Source organism: Anomalospiza imberbis, chromosome 3, assembly GCF_031753505.1.
Source record: "Anomalospiza imberbis isolate Cuckoo-Finch-1a 21T00152 chromosome 3, ASM3175350v1, whole genome shotgun sequence".
NCBI classification, from domain to species: Eukaryota; Metazoa; Chordata; class Aves; order Passeriformes; family Viduidae; genus Anomalospiza; species Anomalospiza imberbis.
This window is the reverse complement of record NC_089683.1, coordinates 75,349,315-75,372,081: the sequence shown is the minus strand read 5'-3', so window position 1 is coordinate 75,372,081 and position 22,767 is coordinate 75,349,315. Positions and strand designations below refer to the sequence as shown.

Genomic DNA, 22,767 nt, shown 5'->3' with positions numbered 1-22,767 from the left:
GCGCAGTAAATGCTTCACAGCAAGGTGGGACTGTGCACAGCACATCACACCTGCATCCCCCAGGGAGAGACTGGGAAAGCTGCACAGTGTCCTGCTCTGTGGAGATACCATCGGAGCTCTGCCCATGAACCACAGCCTGCTGAACCCACATACGGAAGCAGATTTAGACGCACCATGAGCTGAGGGACGGAAAATTAAGATTTGACGCATACCTACTTGAGGGCTTTGATACATCATGTGTGCCCCCCGTTTCATATGGCCTCAAGCTGCTGCAGCCAGATGTCACAGGCTCTGGGAGTGCAGCAGTCAGCAGCAGGATCTGGCAGTGAGGCCGCAGCCTTGCTCCTTCAACTGCCCAGCTCCTCTCCTTCCAGCTTGAGCCTGTGCCTGCTCTCAGTGCACATAAACACAGGCACGTGCTAGCTCCAGCAATAACTGAACTTTCTATGCTCACAAATTCTGACTCGGCAGCTTGAGAACTACCCAAAATTGCATTTGGAGCCCAGCTGTTCCCTACCATCACCCAATAAACAAAGGCCAGGCAACTCTGCACTTATGCTTCTGCAAGAGAGACGAGAACAGGGAGGCGCTGAACTGGTTTTGCGTGAAAAAGTACAGGGATTATCCTAGCTACAACTATCTAATCACAACAAAATAATCCCTGTGACCATGGAGGTGAGGCCAGCATTCAGATAATGATGCGCATCTGGAATGAAATAGGAGATTTCAGACATCAGGACAAAGGAAGGATAATAAGAATACTGGCCCAAGCTCAAACACTAATGCATACCAAACATTAATGCACCGCAAACAACAGCTGCTGCAGAGGACTGGTTTTGATTTTCTTAGGGAAGAGATATCACCAGCAGAAGGAAATCTGCAGTGTTATTTTTTGGTGGATGAGAAGGCAGCTTTTCTTCTGAAGCCCACACATATGTCAGGAGCAACATCAAGTCCACAGACTAAGGCAGGTACCTCTAGCTCAAAACTGGCTGAGTTTGCAGGTAACTCTGACAATGTAAGCAGCAAGGTCGCAGCTGCAGAAGCAAGTACTTTTCTCCCCTTGAGAATGAATTTGAGGTTGTCCTTATCAAGCAAGGAAGTTTGCACTTCAGCATCATCTGCTTTTCCTGTCAAAGGACGATTTCAGCCTCCAGGGATGTTGATTTTGTTGCTGTTCTCCCCTTCTCCTTTCCTCTTTTTGTCAGCCCCAGAGTAACAAGACAGCCAAATGAAATGTGCCAGCTCATTTGGTCTTTCCAAACCAATGCTTTGCCAGGATTTTCTGGGCCTTTTGTCACTAGGCTTTTCAAATATCTCCCCAAGTCCCAGAGTGATCTGAAACCTCTTAGCTTCTAAGATCAAGTGTATTTACTGTAATATAAATGAATTGTAACACTTTGAACTGGAGCTAAATTTATCAAAGGAAATCACATAGTGAGCTAATCGTGAAGGCCATTATTCTAGAAGGGAAATGTGAACATAAGAACTAAACTTTACCCAGAAAATTTAAGCTGAACATTTCCCCCATGATTAGGGCAGCAGAATATTAAGGGATTTATTTTCAAGAAAGCTGTGGAGAGAAACACTTTGTGAAGGATTCTCACCATTCTGTTTACAGGTGCCAGTATAAGCAATCGTGTGGCTTCCCAGTGAAAGAAAGATAAATGAATGAATTTGAGTTCAAGCCTTACTTGTAAGAAGCCTTCATGTTGCCATGATGAATTTTGGCAGCTCACCAAACCTGAGATAAACTCAATGGACCAGCATAATCCCTGAGTGCTGAAGTTAATTGAGGTTGAGTCACACCCAAAACAATTATTCCTGTTCATTCATTAATAAGAGAGAAGACTAAAACATTGTAGAGACAGCGTCTGCTATCAGGGGCAAGGTGTGCTAAAAAAAAAAATATATTTCTGACTTAAGAGCACAAGGTTTCCTCCCAATCTCCCTAGAAGAGAAGAATGCAGTTTTGTAGTAAATTCAGATCTAGACTGCCAAGTAATCCTAGAGCAAAGTTGGCCCACTACGTTGCCACACACAAGTCCATCACTGTCTATTGTGCCAGGAATGAATCTTCACCAGCTGACTGAATTCACAACACCTTTGTCCTGTGCCTACTGGACTGCACTGTGACAATCAAGGTTATTTAAGCTTAGTCTAGCTTACACATTGCTCTAATCAGGACAATGCCCACAGAAGCAACAGGAGGACATTTGAATGGTGTTCTACCACTGCCTTGACTTGGACTCCGTGCTTGTGACTGCAGGATTATTGCTTACTTTTCTTATTGCCTTGAAAATGTCATTGCTGGTGATGGATTACACTTTAAAGACCCTTGAGGAAATGAAATTTAGGGACTTTTTTTTCATGCTGTGTATGAAAACAGCATTCAGACTCATACATGAAAATTTCTTCAAGTATCTTAAGTATCCAAAGAACAAATTTATTGTTTCGATAGCAGTAAACCCCAAAGATGGAGTTACAGACATACCTCAGATTTTCCCAACTATAATTATTAAGCAGGTGTTCATCCTGATCTGGGATATTATGGTAGTTATTCAGTCATTTTAACTAAGAAATTGCTTTACAAAACCAGTTCAGGGCTAGCTCCAGTTTTGGGAAGTCTGTAATCAATGGTATCTTCCAAGGAGATATTTACCTTGGGTTCTTGACATTCCTGGGAAAGAGACATTGAGCTGAGACTTTCCATCAGCAATGTAGCTTCTCAGCAATCTTTTGAGTAATGGAAGATGCCAATGCCTTTGAAATAACTTTTTGATCTTTTACTGAAGCTTGAAAAACAAAAATAAAAACCTTTGTCCCTGGTTTTTACCACTGTTTCTTTTTAATAAAATAATCATAATAAAGAAATGTCTGCTCCAGAAAGGCTTTTAGAACAACCAAAGCAAAGATAAGCCTAAATGATCCATCCCAAATTTTACATCATACTTGACTGCTTCTGAAAAATAAAATTTTGGGTGGTTTATCAATTCTCTGTAGCTATCCAGCCAGGATGTATGTATTGAATTTTAAAAAACCCTTCAACTTATATGCTGCAGCAAAGTACTTTAGTTAGTTTTTTACCTGAAGTAATAAATTAAAAGCAACCCATTATCTGGGTTGCAGCGCAACTCATTTCAAAAGCTTGACATTTACGTAGAGGAACGCTTAAATATATAAACATTTCCCACTTTTACTAATACTAATCTCTCAATTCACTTTAACCACAAATGATTTTAAATAGCTAATAGATCTTTAGAATCACTTGTATTTGCACTTCTGCAATAGTCGTCAAATGTCCGAATACATCTACAGTAAGGTAATACATCCTGGATATAGTTCTAAGAACAATTAATTAAAGTGGGAAAATATTTGGAACCATTCTAGTAAGATTAATTTATAAAAGCTCTTTCTGTGGGCAGTAGTAACTGTTTTACTCAAGTCTTTACAGCCCCCTTGAAAGTATTTACACCTAAATGGAATGAAGATTTCTCAGAGGAAAGATAATGATGACAGAGCCGGCAAAGTTATGTGGTACCTGTTTAAGTGTTTTCCTTCCATGGAAGGGTTAGATGGATACCTCATCATGGTGTTAGGGAGCACTGTGTTTTGCTGCAGCTCTAATTCCCTTAGATCTAGACAGAGGGAAAACAGTGACTATCACATGCTTTCACAGTTTCAAAGAAATATCCATGCATGTCAGAAGAGCGGCACAGTCACTTGATAAACATCTCCGTAGTGAGAGCCCACACTTCACATGCCGGGAATATGCTGCACAGAGAGAGCAGAAGAGTTGCTCTTACAGCTAGATAGGAACTAGAATCCGAGTCTCCTGGAAAATCCTCATGTGTTTTTGTTGCTTATTACAACAACTGCAACTTCATATTTTCTCATAAACCAAGTGTGAGACCAGTTAGTTATGAGAGCAGCCTAGCACATTGTGTTCCATTTCATTCCTCTGTCCTTGATCAGTTGCTGTGTTTCGTGGGAACATTAGTGCAGGTGACTTTAACCCTTTTTCCTTCCAGAGCCTGTGCCCCAGCTGCACCCTTCCTCATATGCCACAGCAGCTGCGCCTGCACCAACACCCTTCCTCACGTGTGCCTGCAGCAGGGGGAAGAAGGACGACTACCAATTGCAGTAGAAATCAATTAGCAAGTAAGAGATTAATGACGAGCCCAAAAGCCTTCAAACAATACCCAGATAGACAGTCTGCACAGCCTATCCACACGCTCGCCTTGCACATGCTGGTGTCTAACTTTTATTGCCAAATTATCTCAAACAACAGGGTACTAGAACTGGGTTATGATTATAGCAAAATTGAGAGACTGTCAAAAAGTGAAAAATGTCACTTGTTTTATTCTTGTCTCAAAACCGTGTGACTTACCGCCCTGAAAGGAGACAAGGGTGTGTGAAGCAACAAAATCTTCCATTGTGAGAGGACTGACAGTTCTAATCATCATTTCTACCTCAGAAATTTTTAAAATTCAGTATGTGAAAACATGCTGACCCTTGGGAAATAAGTGGGACTGTTAAAAATAAATAGGTTCCAGCTTTTCAGGAAGAGCAGATTCACTACAGTGACGTAAAAACTCCCAGCAGCTTGTCCCAGCCATTTCCCGTGAGACACTGCTGATGTAGGAAGAAACAGCAGCTCACACAGCTGCCTGGAAATTTAAATGCCAGGATGTTACTTCTTGAACATCTTATTTTTTTTTCCAAACCTCACCTTTGACACAGCAGCAGTACTGGCACAGTCCTCCCATACCCTCAGAATGACCCTTTGACCTACTGAAGATTTAAAACGAAAAAACAAACCAAAAAAAGCCCCCCCCAAAACCATAAAATATCACATTATATCTCCAAACACATTGCATGATACTAGCAGTCTTACTGATGTCCTCTTACTGTTGTGAAAAATTTTAATTTTAAAAACTAAAGATTGCATAGTTTTCATTTTAGGGTCCTTAATTTTCGGTTGAAAAGGATAATGCAACCCAAGTATATTTGGGGTGCCATGTCCACGTACTTGCAAAAAAAAGGGCCAATGCTGTGGTATGACAGCTTGGTGCAGAGGTGCAGTGTGTGATGAGCCTGAGTCAAGGCACAGAAAATAAAAAAGGGAGTGCTGAAACAGAAGGTTTCCCCCTGAATGGAAATATTGGTTTACAGCAGACTATTTCTGCGGTACTACAGCTGCAGGCTTGATAATGACAAAGAAAATACCTTAATTTCAAAGCACATGTCTGCATTTTCAAAGTGGTTTCTTTCAGACCCATGTAGAGACTGCCTGGGTGAAGTATTTAATCATTTTAGTTACGAGGACAATTCTTTCAGCAAATATTTCATGATACCTCTGTTTTCTCTCATGTTAATTCATCAGGATCTAGCTCCTTTACTGTTTCCTTCTTAGATTTCCACTCACTTTTTCCACAAATATCCTGTTAAATCCTAACCAATGTTTTCCATAAGACAGCACACACATGAATTAGTGTTTGTTTATAAAAGGAGTGCAGGGATTACATGCTGGAAAAGATTTTTTACACATAATCACTTCAACACGTGTCTTTCCACCCCACTTACAGTAAGACTGCAAGTCATGTTAGCATCTCAATAAGAAAAAGAATATTGGTTAGCCTGTTGTACTGCTCCAAGAGAATGAAGAAAGGACTGTAGGTATATATTAAAAATAAATAGAAAATATAAACTCATTAAAATATGGGTCCAGAAACTGAAGGAAAGTGTCTGGAAGAGAATAATCTCAGTAGGATCTCCTTAATAGATAAGGAGCCAGGTAAGTCACATCAAGCAAGATCCATTGTCTTTTCATCCTCTCATTTGCCCTGGATAGTACACAGCCATCACTAGACCAGAAGAAGCCTATTTCACAGATAAGGACCTTCCACAGAAAGTAGTCTCTCTCCAGAGAATTTCTGGCACCAACATCAGGTAGGAAAAAGCACAGTCAAAAACTGAGAGATACAGTGAAGTTGCAGGTCTTTGAAGAGAAACCCCATAGTCTGTAACTTTCACAGGACACAAGTTGACACTTTTAAGCAGGTAGTTATGTAAGTAAGGAATTGGAAGGAGCCAAACCAAACAAGATCCTGTGATTTCTACCACAAAAAGCTTCCCTTGACCACTGCATCATCCCCCAAAACCTTCCTCTCTCAGACCTCTTTGTCAGAAAAGGAAGCAACCCAGTTATCCCTGTCACAGGAAGGTCGATCTCTATAATGACTTCAAAGGCCCATGGTCCTAAAGGAATAAGACAGTAGCCTTGCAATGAAACCAAACACAGTAGGAAGGGCAGAGTTTTGCTGTTGGCTTCAGTGTTAGCAAGACTGTTTTTGCTATTATTTCACAGTATAAGAATTACTTGAACAGTGAAATAAGTTCAGCCCTGCTTTGCCAGAAGTGTTAAAGCAGGCCCAGCAAAGCACTGAGCAGTCCCTCTCCACAACTAGAAGTTGTTCTGCAAGCAGCAGTTAGCAAAGCCTGGTTTCCTGCTGGCACACTGAAGATTTACTTCTCCACCACCTTTCCCAGCAACAACCTGGCTTCCTCCAGCATCCACCCAGCAGCCTAAGGGGTCAGAGGCAGCCCACACTGTGTCCAGTCCCCATCTAGGTGACCACCAAGCCCACTGGTCTACTGCTGCACAGGGTCCTGGGCTGCCCTTCCTCTCCTGGCAAAGCAACACCACCAGCAGCTCCTTCCTCAGCTCAGTTCCTGGTGTTCCCCAAATCAGAAAGTTTAGTGATCATTGAAAGCTTCTTTTGGAGTTGGTGGAAACTGAGCAGCGGGGCTAAAAATCTGTGAGAAGGGAAAGCTATGAGGCAAAACATGTATCAAGGGCTGGTAACTGGCAGGATTCTCAGTATCAAAAGAAGCTTGGCCCTGTTTCAAAAAACCAACCTATTTGAAGTTAGCTGGTGTTTTTTCTCTGCTAATGACTTTAACAGTGTTCTTACTTTTACTAGCCACACTGAGCACTATTCCATTTAACAGACTAAAGTGCTCAGCTCTCCAAGTAACTCTGCAAGCCCAGTAAGATTACTCAGTGTTAAGTCAGCCAGAAACGTTGCATTTCTTCCTGAAATGAGCAGGTGGAGGGAGTGACACTTGTATGAAGCAGAACAATCTTCTCCACAAAGACAGAAAATATGTCCCCCATTTTGCCCTGCTTCAGGTGGAGAAGCAAATCCAAATCCAAATCCACCAGGATGGACATTAATTGGAGCAGTTCTACTGCAAGGGGCTCCAGGGGTGCTAGATGCCAAAGGAAAATATTTTCCAAACCTTCAGCACAGCTGGAGCTTTGAGAAGTCTGACTTTGATTCACAAGGGGGTGTAAGTGTCACAGCATTCACCACAGGGACCCTTTGCTTTTTTGATAAATTAGTGAGTCAAATCTCTAAGCTAGAGATAGGGAGGAAATAAGTGGGTCTGGGATTTATTGCTAAAGATAAATGTAAAGACATTAATTTGAAAATGAATATATAATGTTTCTTTTATTAATTTTGAGAAGTTATCTTTCCAGATTGCCTTAGATTAAATATATTTCTGAAGAAAAACAAAATCCCAAAATTAAAGTTGAAAATTCAGTCATTCTCTGAATTATTTATCACTTTTTTTGAGAGAATAAGAGCTACCCAACACATTTAGTGTGACTTCATAGCTAATTCTGATAGACCCAGTCCTCTACAGACCCAGTACTTTATAAAAAATTACCTCTGCCATAACAAAAATATGTAAATGGTGCCAGATATCCTAAGCAAATGAGTATTTGCTCATTCCCAATAGTAATTTCTTTTGAAGTTGTCCTTATTAGGAATAACTGGATACGAAACCTCTATAGTTCATTATCTGCTTTATCACATCGGAAAGAAAATAGAGTTACAACATCTGTCACAACAATTTAGCCTCTACACACCTCAATTAAATAAAGATTCAGAGTTGTAACTGTCAAACTGCCCATCTTTGGACAAGAAATTGTGATGCAAGTTCCACTCCTTGATCCATCAGTCTTGGCATATAACCTTCATATAACTTTTATGCCCAGCTTTCATCTTTGATAAAATTGATGTCACCCATTTTTATAAAATACCCTGGTCAACAGTGCTAGAAACAGTGTTAGATGAAACACTAACAAAATTTTTCTACCCATGTCTTGTCATCCAGCTCTAAACTTGCCACTGAGAATAAAATGGTCCTCCGAAATTTGTCATTTTCTGTTTATGTTTCATAGACATACACTGAACCATTTATTTAACAAAACATTTTAAGAGAGTCTGTTAAAAAAAATTGTGTATGCAGTGGTTACATAAAACATTGTAGTCTCATTTTAGCTTCTCTGTCTTTGGGTGAATTTGAAACCTCTGAGTTCTCTGCAGTATTTTACATTAAGAGCATTTAGGAGAGTGCTGAGTCTGCTCTACTGTGTTACAATTCCAGCTTAATTTTCCTTCTGTATTATATTTTCAATGCATCTGTCTCACAGGACCTCACAGCTGTCTCCCAGTACCTAAAAATGTTCTACAGGAAAGCTGGAGGAGAACTTCTTACAAGGGTATGTGGTGACAGGACAAGGGCAAAAGCTTCAAATTGACAGAGGGCAGAGTTAGATTAGATACCAGGAAGAAAATCTTCCCAATGAGGATAATGAGACACTGGAACGTGCTGCCCAGAGAAGATGGGGATGCTCCATCCCTGTAACTGTTCACAGCCACATCAGACAGGTTTGGAGTAACCTGGTCTAGAGAAAGGTGTCCCTGTCCATGAAGGAGGGTTGGAATGAATGATCTTTACAGTCCCTTCCAACCCAAATCATTCCATGATTCTATGAAATCTGACTGCTTTCTCTTCTGAATTAGTATTACACAGTGATGTCCATTTAGAATGGAAAATAAACAGTTACATTTACAATTGAAGAACTACTACACAAAAATTACTGCCTTACATCAGATCCATGTACTTCTGAAGAAACATAAGGGAAAAAAAACTTCAATAAAGAGTTTTGAAGTGTGTTTTTAACTGGATTGGTTTAACATGAGTTAGCATTTAGCTCATGTCCCATCCAAATCACTCTTGCAGCGTTCACTAGCTCAGCTTTTTAAACCTCAATTGGAAAAAAAATTCTAATTTTCTTTTAATATCAGGTCAGGAATGAAAAATTTGCTTATTGCACAGGAAACAAGCCTGTTAAATCTTACTTCAAGATTAGAAAAAACAAATGTATTTGGCTCTGTGGTTCTGCTGTTCAGTCCTCATGGGTAACAGAGATCATGGTCATCATACAAACACACATGGTAAAGTGAATTCCACCAGGAAACCACAAAGCAATTGACCTAATTCTATAGCCAGTGCAAGCCAGCAATGACTGTAAAAAAAAAAATTACGTTGGAAAATTAAGTCCAAACCCTACCATTTTAAAAAAGTTATATTCTCACATAAGCAACCACATGACTTTTCTGATACTATTGAATGACCCACAGATCAGGCTTGGTATGAAATGGTATCAGACCAAACCTGCCTTGTAAGAGATACAGTCTCTTTTTATTGTTCTGGTCTCCTTTTAAATTGCTGGCACTTTCTTGCCTTCAAAGAGATAGCTGCTCTCCCTCTCTTACCTGAAATCCCAGCCAAATCTGATACCTAGACACACACATTGCTACTGTTCTTCCAAGTCAGCCCTGAAGAGCAGTAAAGGGGGATACTACAGACCACCTTGAATTAGGCAGTTTTTGCAGATGTAAATGGAGAAGCCTTAAGCTATGCATAGACAGAACATTATCAATCTTCCTTCAAGTACGTCAGAAATTAAAAAAGAATATAAGATTATTTTTTAGGTGTTTGCCTGTTGGTTAGGGTGGGTTTTTTTTTAATTAATGGGAGACATAAGACGTAGAGAAATACTGAATTCAACCTACATACTCTCTAAAGAGATTATCATTGTATTGTCATCAACTGAGTTATAATTAATCATTGCAATGTGGCAAAGCAGTGAAAAATAACCCTTTTCTACATCCTCCACCACTATTCTGCTCAAAAACAGAGCTGCTGACCCAGTTGAAACCCTACCTAGAAATCTCAGTTCTGGATGAGGCACCCATCAGCTAGGTGTCTTTCAAACAGAAGGCTGAGAACAGTTTACTCAGTCTAAAACACAAAATCCATACTCTGGTGTTAACAATCTATATGAAGAATACACAACTCCTATTGCTCTGGACAGATAAACCTCCCAAAACCAGCTGAAAGTCAGCCAGCAGAATAGTGCAGTATAGTGAGACCTGCCTCCCTGTGCTTTCATGTCGCTATGGGGTTGCTGGTCATTGCTATTATAACACAGCCTTAATTATTTCATCACCCGTGTGTGCAGTAGAAACATCAGGCTGACATCTGTTTGTTCTAACACAATGATAAACAGGTGACTGCTGTAACAAGATGTCATATAACCATGACTGCTGTGACGATGAGTGGAAATTGCAGAGCTCGATGCCATATGGCATTTGTCACCAGACAAGAGAATGGAACAGAAAGATGAGCTTCTCCCACTGCTATCAAAGCTTCTTCTGCCTCAAGACACCAAAACCATAGCCTATGACGTCCTGGGCAAAACCTGAAACACTTTCCTACTGTTTTCAAAACCTGCACAATCTTTCATTATGCTGCCTTTACTTGGCCATAATTTGATCTCATCACTTCCTTGCAGCAAAACTAGGCCAGAGTCCAGGTCCAGCCTGGACAGTTTCCCAGTTTGTGAATTAGGGATGTGGCTGGAAAGAGATAGACTGCAGAAACAGCTGAACCAGAACTATCACTTCCTAGGGAGGGGTTGCAAGTAGCTGCCAAGTCCCTGTGCAAGAGGTGAACATCACTTCCCTCTCTGCTATTTTGATTGAGCATAGCATGGGCAGCAGTGTGTTTTGTGTTCGTGTATGCTCTGAGCACAGTGAGAGAAGCCAACAACTCAGGAGCTTTCAGTTGCAAACACTCCCTCCACTGTGGATTGTAAAAGCCCCCAAGCTATCACAAGGGACCCAGTTCCCCACACTTGGCTACACTGGTGTGTATTTGCATATCCAAACTGACATGCACAGTTTTGGAACTTCCTTGGTTTTACACATCTCTAGCAAGGCAGATAATGAGTGGACTGTCTAGTTTCTGCTGTTTTTGATCTAGGTGGTTAAATAGCACTGGAAGCCTGCTTTTCACATCAAAATATTAACTCCAAGAATCTTGAATTAATGGCACTTCTCACTTTCCTATAAACTGACTTGGCTGAACCTATCACTGGAGACGGAAACTTTACGGCACAGATACGTTTCTACTACCATATATGTTAACATATAGTCACTTGAAAATTGGCCAATAGCTATTCCTATTTATTTCCACATACTGACACGCACAAATATCACTAGGAGTGGTTATTCAATAGATGATTATGATGCTAAGTTCTTATGCCATATCCTACCTTCCTAAAAAACCCCACAGAATTGCTGAATTGCCAAGTAACTTTTGGAAATCATCTAGTCCAATCCCCCTCCTCAAAGCAGGATCAGCTACAGCAGATAGGTCAGGTTTGGTTTTGAATAATCCTAAAGTTGGAGACTACAGCCTGTTTGGGTAACCTGTTCAACTTCTTGACCATCTTCACATAAAAAGTGCTTGTATTATGTTTAAATGGAATACTTGGAATTTTGGTTTGTTCCCACTGCCTCCTGACTACTGAGTTTTCTTTTAGATAAGTTAATTCAACAAGTCAGAGCTTGCATCTAATAAAAGAAATCCTGTCTATTCCTCCTACGGGCCTCAGCACTGGAGAGGTGCCTATTAGAAGGGCACTGGGAGCTGTGCACAACAACACTGCAGAAAACACATTATCCCTTGAGAAACATGCAACTTCTCTCCCAGGACACAGCTTCAGGGCTGCCAGGACCTGCACCTCTCAGCGTACTGCAGCCCCAGCTCGGAAGGTCTGTTGACATTTCTGGGTGACAGTCATCCCTGAGTGCACAGATAAGCCATGCTTTCCCTAGCCCTTCCCTTTGTTCAGTGGATGTGTAGAAGTGCCTCCTTCTACAAAGGATAAAGTCCTTGACTCCATGTCAGTATGACAGGACTTGAATTCCCCACATTGCCAGGATCTGGAGATTCTGCCCATAAATGGGTACCAATATTGTACACCAGAATATGCAATCATTAGTGTTACAGTTTTCTTTCATGCCAGAAAGGCATCTAAATTCTGGTAAGAACTTCCCTAAGCAATGATCTAGCTGTAGGTAGAGCTTGAACATTATTTTATAACTTAAAGTGCTTCAGCAGATCAGTTTTTCATCAACAAAATCTTCAGCTTGCTTATGGGATGTTGGAACCCAGAATGTCCCTTGGACACTCTTGGATGTTCCGGGCCCAGGTCAGAAGCATCTGAGACCCTGGAATGCAGCCACAGACCCCTGTGGCTTTGAACCTGATCCATGGAACAATTTACCAACCTTGCAGGAAGAACAAGAGATCACAAAAGTTTAGATATTATAGTAGAAGCAGTCACAAAGTGAGAGGAAGAGTTTTTGAGCGCTGTACAGGGGGGTTTTAGGCCTTGTACAGAGGGGTCTGAGTTTTGTACATGGGGGTCAGAAATTCTAAGATGAAGGGATTTGGGTGTGCCCTGTCCTCTTTCCTTCTTCTTCCTAACCTCCATGTTCTTGGTGATGTTGGCACTCTCAGATTGGTTTAGAGTAGAAAGTCACTATTCAGTATAGGTGATGGGCATTGGGGAAAAACTATAAACATTTAATACACAATGTATGATATAAAAGAAGGCACCAGCCCCCTGGGTGTCGGATTGTGCCTTTGCTTGACTGCTGAGTAGACCACAGAAATTTGGGGAAAAAATCTTTTAGACAACACACAATAAACTACTTTGAGACCAGATGACTGAAGACTACTGAGTTTTTCTTTAGAGGCACGAGTTAGAGGAGACACTTTTCCACCTTTACAGGTCATGCCAACCAGGGGGTAAGACCCCTCAACAGAACTTCTACCAGATTTCCTTCAGCAATGCTGTTATAGTTCCTGAAGCATATTCCAACATTTTTGTCATCTGATCAACCCTGCATAATTTTCTTGATAGCAGCTGTGTGTGCTTTCTTCATACTTTTCACCCCCAGTGCATTAATACTTTTTTTTTTATCTTTCCAAGGATTGTGAAAAATGTCTCTTGTTTCTTCCTTCTCTTATACTCCCCACCTAATTAACACCAGCTTATGCTTTTGCCTAAGGGAAAATATCCAAGATGCACCTTTGAAAGATAAGAAGCAATTCTGAAACTTTTTTTTTCAGATCCAAAAAAATAAATATATTTGCTTCTGTTATGAGAAACCTGAGCTTAGTTTACGCTCTGCCACAAGTCTCCACTTTAACCTCAGCTGGACTCATTTACCCTATTCTTGTCCAGGTATTGGGAGAATAAAATACCTGAAAAAAAGATTTATTGGGTGAATTTTTTGTCATATCACAAGTATTTTCCTATTATAGCTTTTTGCTAATAGATACTAGAAGACTGCAATAAAATAGATTCCTTTGTGTTTATGTTGTTGAGAGTTAAAATGGAAGCCAACATTATGTAGATACCTATTTTAGTGATGCTCATAGTGGGAAAAATCAGGGGACAACAGCAATGGAAATGAGCACATCACCTGTAGAGTTATGTTCAGTAAGAGTCTCTCTCATAGAGGTTACACAGCTGGTGACCGAGATAAAGCAGAAAGACTATCACAAACAGTGTTTTGCATGAAAGAGTCACCAGATTGTAATATGGGCTATTTCGGCAGTTCTTGTACATGATGAGTTCTCCAAATCATGCTGCAGTTTATTAACCAGAGAGGAAAGAGAACAGTGGGGAAAACAGAAAAGATGTTAATTTGTGACCCAAATTCAATACACTTTTTAAATCTCTTTCCTCTTGAACACAGTATCTGAAAGCAATATCCTGGCATGAGTTTAATCAAATTTAAAGTAACTCAGGGTGATCTTCTGGGGCCTGTTATGTCTCTGAAAAGTTATTTCTTTCCTTAAGCCATGCTTCCCTTCTGGAAGTCTGTTAGGTATGAAATAAGCAAGCAGTAGTGTCTGAGGCAGTAAATACAGCAGTCACCCCTCATTCTACCCTCCATCCAATCTCTCCGTACTGCTTCCCAAAACAATACATCAAATTTCACTAACGAAACAGCTACTTTTATTTCCTCTTTGAGATAAAAGGGAAAGAACAAGAGAATGAACAAGAGCAGTGGCAACCATCATAATGGACAGGCATTACAAGGCTTTGGCAGTCATATTCAAATGCTGGAACCAGAAGTTAAGCATTTAATATTATTTGAGGAGACCAATTTGAACCACCAATTTCCCTCTTGTTCTTTAAAAAATATTTTCTTTAGCACATGAATCCAGTGCTGTTATACATCTGGATTTCTGGTTGTTGACTGAAATTTCTGGTAAGTCCCTGAAAACTTTTTTGTGTTTTTCTGCTTGCTTTTTTGTTTTGATTTGAGGGTCTTTTAATCTCTTAAACCACAGTGAAGTATCTAGTGTCTTCCTTTATGCTCTTTTCTGTCTTAAAGCAGTCACCATCACCAGCAGAACTTGTTTTTCTTTGCTTTTCTTTCCAGGAAAGAAGGCTGGGTTCCATTAAACCTCTTCAGCAATGAAGTGAGTGAGTGTCCCACTGGGCACCAACTGCATTCATGTTAAGCCTCTCCATGCTCCTAACCTCAATAAAATATTGAGAAACATATATTGAGATAAATACCAAATGCAGCAGGTTCTCAGTTTTCAAATTTAAGTAGCAATTTGTATCCTGGGTCTAAGGCTGCATTCCCACATTACTATCAATTTCACCTTTGATTTTAGTGTGATTTCTGAAGGATGCCCCTCAAAACCCAAAAGCAGCATAATTACGAGGCATGAAAGAGAACCTGACTGGTTTCTACCATGTTAGCTCAGAGGACTCTTCATGTTGCACATTAAATCCAAGTGTAAGGAAAAGACAAAGCAGGCGTGGGTCTGCAACTACTCTGAGGACAACATAAAACTCAAACAAACCCTTATTGCTTCTAACTTGGACTAGTCATAGCTCCAGGCTTAGAGCCATTTTTTTCATGCAGAGGGCTCCTCACTGCTTTCCATGAGAGATCTCCAGACAAGATGTTATAAAAATCAGTGTGTTGGAGACTGGGGAAGGTTTTCTCCAATTCCTTCTCTCAAGCTGCTCTCAGTGCAATAGAACTTTCTGCACACATAGCTTTTCCTCCTCTGAAGTTTCCTTTATTCTTTCAGCTCTGATTTCTGGGATTTCTGTCCAGTTATTCTTGCCCTAGGCAAGATATTATTACCGCTTCTCCTTCCCTCTCCTATCCTCTTGCACGCTGTCAAGAACATTGCAGAAAGAATTGTTGACAATTCATTTGCCTGCCTGCCAATTATCAGAATACTGTGTCAGAGGCAAGTGAGTAAACACCAATGAAACATATGACAACTATCCAGCCCATCTGACCGACAGTTTTCAGTGCTTTCTACTTTATTAGAATGAGGTATTAATAGAACAGATATGTTTCACAAGACACAGCCATGTAGTACTTTGAATCACAGAACTAATTTTCTAGCCAGAAATGCAGATTCTTGAGCATGGTTCTTTATGCCAAACACTGTTAAATCATGTTGTTTTGAGGACTTTTTCCATGTATTCCAGCAATAAAACAATCACACTGGTGAGTGGATATCCTCCTAACTTTCTCTATCTTTCTAATATTTGATTACAAACACTTGATACAGAGACCAGCTCGTGTTGTTTGCACAACATCCCAAGGTCCCAGGTCTAGATCAGAATAACCAGGTCCTCCTGTAAAACACAGTAGTTTAGCAGACACTTTATGTTAACAGATGCCTTGGATATAAATAGAAGGAACAGGTCTCTCCTCCAAAAAACTGGCAATAGAAGACCTCAACTCCATATTGTGTATGGTGCCAGGGAAATCTTGCTTGCCCAGAAACAGTTATTTGAAGGCAACACAACATGGGCACAGAGGGCAACTGCACACTTCTCAGTAAGGTGCTGGAGCATAAACAGACTACAACTTGGAAGCAGCAAGCAATCAGACATATGGTCTCATGAAAATACATCTATCTCATGCCATGTATATTTTTAATACAAGGAAACAATCTGACATTGTTAAGACTCAACCAACTTAAAACTACTCATATTAATATGTACAGGTTGGTAGTTTTGAAACTGTCCACTTGAGCACTGCATTTTTTTTGCAAGCAAATGACCTTATGCTGCATCCATTTCTTTTTCACTAAAAAAACATTTCAACAATTATTTCCAGCTTGCACATATTTGAATGTCCACCCTTAAAATATAAAAAGCTGAATTACTGGAGAAAGGCCAGCCACAGCTCTAAAGTGCAACTGAGAGTGAAGCAAGACAGATATCAACAGCCCAAAAACTCAGACTCGAGCCAGGGCTGTATAACAGAAGAGTCTCTTTGCAGCAGTAAACCCAGGAAAGTTTTAAAATGTGCTGGCATGAAGAAATAAAGACAAAGCCTATTGTGAACAAGGCACAATGCTAAAGGATGCTTTGTCGGTTTTCAGCAAGTGATTGTTTACTGACAAAATTAAACTGCAGCAAGTAGCTAAGTCAGGATGCCTTGGTATTACTTAGCCAGAGATTTTAGATGAAAGAAAAATTCCTTCTCTCCCCATTCTTCTGAGAGGTACATGCATCTTCTCCCATTAATAGTTCCATTCAAGTAGGATGCTAATATTGACTCACTACTAAAAGACCAAAGTTGACCTGCAGAAACATTGTGCCTGTCCCCTCTAAGTCTCTCCATTAAAGATCCTTACATCTTTTTTCTAAAGAACTTGTCCTGTGCTGTTCTTCAGCAATTGTGCTGAGAGCTTTCTCCCTTACATAGCTTCAAAGACCTACTTTGAAGCAACACATTCTGTAGCCCTACACCCCCAGGAAGCAGAACTATGCAGAGCCCAGCACCTCAGTGAAGCATTTCTTTATGCCCCCACTCAGCCATTTTTTCAAATGAGAATCTACTGCAAGTAGTAATTCACTAACAAGGTACACAATCAATATTTCCCCATATTTAATAGAGGAAAAACATGTGGTCAACAAACTTCCCTAATAAAATGGACAGACACCTACACTCAATACTAATAAACAGGTGCAACTTAGACTTGTGAAAAAGTTTCAAAACAATTCTCCCCAGAATAGTGGTATATGTTGCAAAATTTCCATTTCATCCCTGTATACATGTCAAATGGATTAAAACAAGACACACTTGGTAAACCATGACTGCCTCACTGTGGATTAAAACAACACTTGCTTCCAGTTTTTTTGCTATTACTACCAAAATATTAGCTTTTTCTTCATCCCTAGGGAGAAAAAACAATAAAACAAAAAAATACATTTTGTTCAGGTGAATAGTCCAAAGTATTTCTGAAGATACTATCACAGCATTTGGTTGGTTGACAAATACCTTGCAATAGGTGAAGCTGAATAACCACTTGATCATGGCTAAAGTCACAGTCATGCATATCACAGCAGAAATGCAAGCTGCATGTGAATTTATTCTCAGTTTTTTCCAAAACTCTCAATAGCTTTGCAAAAAGTTCTGCTTCAACACTAAATACTGGGTGTTAAATAACATTTACTTTAAGATATGTTCAAAAACCTACCTAGCAACTTTATTGCTATACCCAAATTCCCATTTCCTTTCTCTCAATACTCTCATGAATTTATCTTCCTTGGAAGCACAGGCTGGCTGAGCTCCAGCTATGAACTTCCTACAGGGTTTGCTTAAACAAGTGCAAACTCACATCTGACCAGATGGGCAGCAAGAAACCAGATTTTATTTTTCACATTCTTGCTCTCAGAGCATGACACTTGCACATCTTGGGATCCATTACCACATGGAGGTCCTTTGAACCTGGTTCCATCAAAAGCAGTTAAACTGGAGTTGTTATTCCATATCGCCTCATTTCCAATTCTTTTACTGCAGCCTCTGCAACATCCCAGGTTGCTTACAGCAAAATCAGTGCTCATACAAAAGCACGGACATAATCTCGTACAGAAGACAGTAGTACCTTGTGGCATACTTTAAATTGTATGCTGAACCTCTCACTGTAGCTGGGTGTTGTTTAGTTACTTTATGACTCTCACCAAATCCAGAAAAATCAGTTACAGAGTAGTCTGAATTATGCAGGCCGTTGTACTAGCTACACCCCACTCCCAGGGCATTACCTACCACACCTCCATTCTGACCAAACATCAATCCCCACACAAGCAAACAGAAGCTAATTCATCAGTTAATTCCTGCTCCATCCCTTTATTGACTCTAGCCTCCATCCTCTCAGTCTGGCCTCATGAACAACTGAAGTTTAAAAGCATCAGTAACTTTTAAGTTAAATTGCTGTACAACTTCCAAATGCTCATCAAGAAGAAAGTACTACATAAACAATGAAAAAGTTTTATACATCCATCCCCATGCCCTTAACAAGGCACTGAAGGGCCCAGGAAATGTCACAAGCAGAACCTTCAGAGTGATGCAGTAAGCAGGGCAGAGGGATGCTGGGAATATTTAATGAGTGCTTAAACAGAAGAGATTTGTCCAAAAGAAATTGCTCTCCCTGAGACTCTTTCCTAATGTCTGTTGATTATTATTAATGGTAATTAATATAATTAATAATAACAATTAATATTATTAATGATAATTAATGAAATATTCAAAGAGTAGCTTACATTGTCCTCATATGGGACAACTCTGAATTTTAACAGTCCCAACATAAAGGGATGAGATAAATATTCTCAGGAGCCACAGTAGCCCCTGAAACTCATGGGCAAGCGAGTCATCAGCATTTTCTTCAAGCTGTATAAGACAATTACAGTTTTAATGGAAAATATTAAATATCAAGGTGAAATCTTTGTGAAGAAGAAAGGAGGAGGTAACTTTGTCTAAGTAACACTCTTGCTAAAAAAAAATTCCGTTTTTAGCTCTCTGATCTTTTCCTGTTTACTTGGATTTTGGTGAAGTCTGTGCCCTTTTGCCAACAGTTGGAACTACACATTCTCTGTGCTTGTCACCTCCTTGACTTCCTTTCACACAGCACAGTTACCTTGTCCCCTGCCCAACAGAACCAAGACAGCCCAGTTTCAGGCAGACCCCCATGCCCTTACACCCTCCCATCACACCAGATGCCCTGGCTGATGCAGCAGCCTCTGGCCAAGGAGACCTGCTCCAGGTCTTCTTTCCAGTGAGAAAGTGCCTCAAGGCTCAGTTTCTCCCACACCTATGGATGTCTCTTGTTCACATGCAACAAACTGAGCAATAGGTTCAAAAGCTTTTGGGATAATACTGACAGGCAGCCAATAAAGTCCCACCAGTGCTGTTTTCTTAGCAAGCAAGAATGAACATTTGGGAAAGGTTGTGCTGTATGGCCAGAACCTCAGGGCTTGAGGGAGAAGAGAAGGGAGCAGTGTGCTTGAGGGATGTTTTTTGTTCTTTGATCTTGCTGCTAAAAACACACGTTTCTTATAGTAACTGATTTTGAAAACTCATCTTTTTCTAAGTTTTATACCCTCTCTGTCATATGGGAAACAATAAATTCATAAGCTGCACTGACCATAGAAAGCCAATAAAGTTTTTGAAAGCTAAGGTGCTCCATTCCTAACACATGCTTTTCCCGCATATGCAAAGCATCTGTGGCTGAAACAGCTCCTTGAGGAAACTCAGGGGAGGAAACTCAAACATTGTGAGTCAAAGCTGCAGAAGGAGAGGCTATTATTCACAAAAATATCTTCCTGTCCCTTGAAGAAAACATGCAGGACAAGAACAATACAAGCTTACTGTAAACACAAACAAGTCTCACTTCAGAAACATTTTACCGTGATGTGCCTTGCTCTGGCCTGTGCCACTCTTCCCTCAGCTCCGAAGGCAGAGCCTGGCCAGGGAACTATGACAAAAGGATTGCTGAATAAATTGGTTTTGTTTCAAAAGCCCAGCCTGGTTTTCCAGGAAAAAGGGTTTAGTTGTCTATTTCCATGAACAATTCTCCTCCCTGGAATAGAGTTTAAGAGCTCCCCCTCAGTAGTACAGGGAACCTGTACTGAGAGGGAGCATAAGAATTACATGAGGGACAAAGCAAAGAAAAGAAAAAGCCATAGTAATCATAACATGGAGAAGAGAAAGTTTCTTTGTTAATTAAAACAACACATATCCTTAACAGCTTGTGCAGTGGAGCAAGAACATACAAAGTTGTCTGTCACAGACTTGATTTTGCCCGGCTGCCTGCAGAGGCTGAAAACATCAGTTCCTTGGGCAGGCTGCCACTCACACACTCCCCCAGTGCAAGATCAGCCAACCTGACCAGGCTGCGTCAGCTTGGAGCATATTCCACACCATGAAGTATCATCGTGTATTTGCTTTGGCAGGGTGGTTGTGCTGAACTTCAGGCTGCTCCACCTTAGATCACACGGCCCAGCGGCACTTGGGGCTAAGAGTGCGAGGCTGATCCAGTGGCTCAGCACTACAGACCATCCACCCAGTCCAGGGGAGCACTGAATACCCCTTAGCAGGCAGATGTCAGTGTATCTAGGCAACCTGACTCCCTAGACAGGCGTCAGGAGTTTATCCCAAATGTGCTTTTCTCCTACCAGAAGGTCAATGTGACAGTGTGCTGTCAAGAACTTGATCCTAAGCCAGAGGCCACTGCAGGTCTCCCACAGTGCTGATTCATGTTCCAACCTCTTCCCATCAAAAAAGCAGTACTAAGGGTTGAGGGTTTGTTCCCAAGAAGCTTTGAGAGCTGGCAACAACTAATGCCCAGAAAGCTGGAGAAACACCCCAGGAATGGCAGCAGATCACACTGCACTGGAAACATGAATCAGAAAGCCCTGCTGGCTATGACAGTACCTGCTCTGGCTTCAGAGGAAACGTCACAAAAGTAAGGAACAATACTGATGCAGGTTTTACTTGTGCATTCATTGCCCAACCAGCAAATGCTGCTAGTACCCTTTAGCTCAATCTCTTATTTATCCTAGGTCACAATTTTCTACTTTTGGCAGGTTTTTGCAGTAAAGCAGCTATTCCCTCTCTGAATAGTGTAATAAAAGCAACAACAAAGGCAACATTAGATTAGATAACCAGATTTCAGATTCCCCAAAAGATTTACTCCTCTGTCAAGGTGCTCCTTTGGAAAATTTGAGCCAGTTCCAAGAGAAGCAGCTTTTTAACTCGCCACGTACTGATCCAACACAAAGCTCTAAGTTATTAGAAAAGTATTTTAACAAGTTTGTTTGATCTTACTTAGCTGGTTAGCTACCTGTACTTTGTAAAACTGTGAGCTTAGCTTCAAAATATGCTTTTATACAGTGTTGGCACTGAGCGTAAACTGGTGTATTTCCCTCTACCAAAACAGATAAAACATGCATAAATATGCAGTGAACAATGAACACATTCATTCAAGGGCCTTTAAGGATCAAATGCTGTATGGAGAACTTGCTAACAGCAGAGCACAAGTCCCCTTGCTCCTGTATTACACACAAACATCTCAGGGCCGGCAAGAAGCCTCATACACTCTCAGAGACAGATAAGATAGAAATCTGGACCACGTACCATGGACATTGCAACAGCAATGATTCATCTCTGCCTCCTGGCTTCATGTCTCAGTGTAATGCCATTCCAGGAGAGTGTATTTGCCCTTTGCAAAAGAAGGATTGTTAGCTCTAAACCAAAAATACAGCCAGAGCAGTGTGAAGACCTGAGTTCACTGAAGACTGCTCTCTTCTCGTCCATCACACTGCCCTCCCCATGCCTATACACTTGTTTATTATTTTTATTTTTAATTATGATTTTTCTTATGTAAAATTTCTAGGATGCTTCTTTCCAAACTAGAAAAGCCTCTTGGTAGCACTAAAGAGCCTCAGAAGGAAAGCCCTTGCTTGCTGGTCAATGCCAGACTAGAGAGTCCCGTCCCAAAGGACTGGTTCACAGCCTCTTCTCTCATGGCTTTTTGCATTCCAGGCACGACAACAGATATTAAAAAGAAAGGACACATTTTAAGTGCACTTGATTTAACGTAAATTACCTAAAGTGGAAAAGTTTGTGCTCGTTAATGGACTTATTCAGAGATCTGAGAACAAATCTCAACAGTTAACCAGGGCAAGAGTTGCCCATACTTGATGGCATTTATGAAACTGTACTGGGTAGCCAGAAAAATGCCATCATCTGTCTTTGGCTCAGCTCTTCTCTTCAAAACTCCAATCAAAAAAGATTTAAAATGGTCAAGAACATCAACCACAGATGGAATTAAAGCAAAGGTAGAAAGGAGAAGACTTTCAGCAAGGTGATCCTGGCAGTGCTGCCTCAGAGGCAGAGCATATGTACAAGTAAGGGGTGGATTTATTGGATTTGATCATATGTAAGACAGCACAAAAAAAAAAGTGACAGAAACACAAGCAGTTCTAAAATTACTGTTGTTGCAGCTTTCAGATATGCACTTTTAAAATAAATTTTGTTCTCCTCCTTGTTAAGTTACCCAAAACTTTCACAGCCCTCTACAAATCAGTTGCTAAAGTGCAATTTATTAGCAATAGAACAAAAGAGCAAGTGACAGCCGAAATGTGAAAGCTCTTAGAAATTTCAGTTCTGCTTTGTCAAATGTAAATGTAATGATGGTTTCTTTTGCAGC

At 40.6% G+C, this 22,767-nt stretch overlaps 1 long non-coding RNA gene across 1 annotated transcript; it reads left to right on the top strand.

The window, feature by feature from the left end:
* Positions 1 to 14,278: 14,278 nt before the first annotated feature.
* Positions 14,279 to 14,797, top strand: LOC137471143 (uncharacterized). The gene is made up of 2 exons (XR_010997432.1): positions 14,279 to 14,361; positions 14,673 to 14,797. It is a non-coding gene; the product is annotated as an uncharacterized lncRNA (long non-coding RNA).
* The last annotated feature ends 7,970 nt before the right edge of the window (positions 14,798 to 22,767 follow it).